This window comes from Polypterus senegalus, chromosome 2 (genome assembly GCF_016835505.1).
Source record: "Polypterus senegalus isolate Bchr_013 chromosome 2, ASM1683550v1, whole genome shotgun sequence".
Taxonomy (NCBI): Eukaryota; Metazoa; Chordata; class Cladistia; order Polypteriformes; family Polypteridae; genus Polypterus; species Polypterus senegalus.
The window spans coordinates 321651920-321653757 of NC_053155.1; positions in this window are offsets into that span (position 1 = coordinate 321651920).

The window sequence follows — 1838 nt, forward strand, 5'->3', positions numbered from 1 at the left end:
TTTACCAAAACAATTATTGATGGCTTAATAAAGTATCTGTTATTCATAAAGCTTCAATTGGTGATCTGTTTTTCTGCATTAACCCTCATATTTTTTCATATTCTTCCCAAACAAAGGGAGTTCGAGGGGTAAAATGAATCGAAGTCTGATATATATATATATTGAATATATTGAAATAGTTTTACTATCAAATAATGCAAACAGTATGCGCGTGCCTACCTCTAATTCTGGGGTCATCAGGCAGTACACACTCACCTCACCCACTCCAATCAACCTTAGACATCAGCATAAAAGGGAAGCCTCTCATGTTCCTAGGTGTGGTTGCTTATTTGACAGTATGTAGATCGGGGTGTGTATATATATATATAATATATATATATATATATATTACTTTGAGAATGCAACGTATAGTTTTGTCCAGGAGGAAGCAATGTTCCCTCAAATCAATGGCAACCTTTGTGGGTCTGTCCCCAAGACTTATTAATTGTCATGGAGCAGAGCCTTACTAGAAATTTGAGGCATTTCAATTGAAATTCGATCAGGGGTATAAAGGTGATGCTTGGGAAAACAGAGTGTGGGCGGGTGTTTTGTGTAGTGCCTTCCCCAAACCCTCCGCTGCTTTATAAACAACGCCAAAAAAGCCATCACCTTGTCAATGTATGCGCTTTTTGAACAGGTTTGATGCATGGAAGTGATCACTCATACTGGGGCTTTAGTAAGTTCACGTGAGCTGCTCTTGTGTGATTGCCGGGATGTCCACGGCTTAATTTAATGGTAGCAAGACCTGGCACTTAAAAGTTTCTGGCTGCACCGTTGTAATATGACGAAGCTGCCGAGCTCACTCTTTTAGAATGCAATGTATAGTTGTCCCGAGAAAGCAATCTTGCCTGAAATCAATGGCATCGTTTGTAGGGTCTGTCCTGAGACTTATTACTTTTCATCCCAGCTGAGCCTTACTGGAAATTGGAGCATCTGAATTGAAATGGGAGATCAGAGGGTATAAAGGTTTAGGAATACATTGAGTGTGGAGAAACTCTAGAGACAGGGTGTGTATTAACTTTTGGATTTTTCTGTGAGTATTTGGGCAGGGGCGAAGGGTTTCTCGAAGACGCAGGGAAGCCCGGGGGCTCAGCCTCAGAGTGAAATGAGGTGAATGGGAGGGAGATGATGCGGACTCCCAACCACTTTAACTGTCAATCCCCACAAACACAGTCTCACGGGAAATTTTCATAAACACAGCCCTTCACCTGCAATTTTAACTTAGTTCAAAAGGATCAAAACTCTCGCTTTATATCCTCGGGCCCCCCTCATTAAACTTGATCCCGATACCTGGGCATGACAAACGCCAGCGCAGCCTGTCTATGAACTTAATTTAAACTTTAGGTTTACACCGGCTTTGTTTCAAGAGCAGCACTCATGAATATGGTTGTAAATGCTTCGGGCCGCTTCTATTGCTCGCTGCCTTCCAATATATAATGCATGTTTCTTCAGCTTTTTGAGCTCTTCCTGGTTTTCTGTACTGTGTGATAGTGAGTTCCGCCATTAGTGGAGGCGTGGATGATGTCCAGTAAACCCCCCATTCACGCCATCCAGCTCAACCCATTACAGTATATGGAGAAAAATAGCTTCCAGTTATGACCATTACGCCAGAATTTTAAATGAAACCTGCCCAACTTGTAAGTAAGCTGTAAGGAAAAGAGCCTGCCAAATTTTAGCCTTCTACCCTACACGGGAAATTGAGAATTAGTGATGTGTCAGTGAGTCAGTCAGTCAGTCAGTTAGGGCTTTGCCTTTATTAGTATAGATATATAGTCATTGTTTTACACATGCTTACCCAA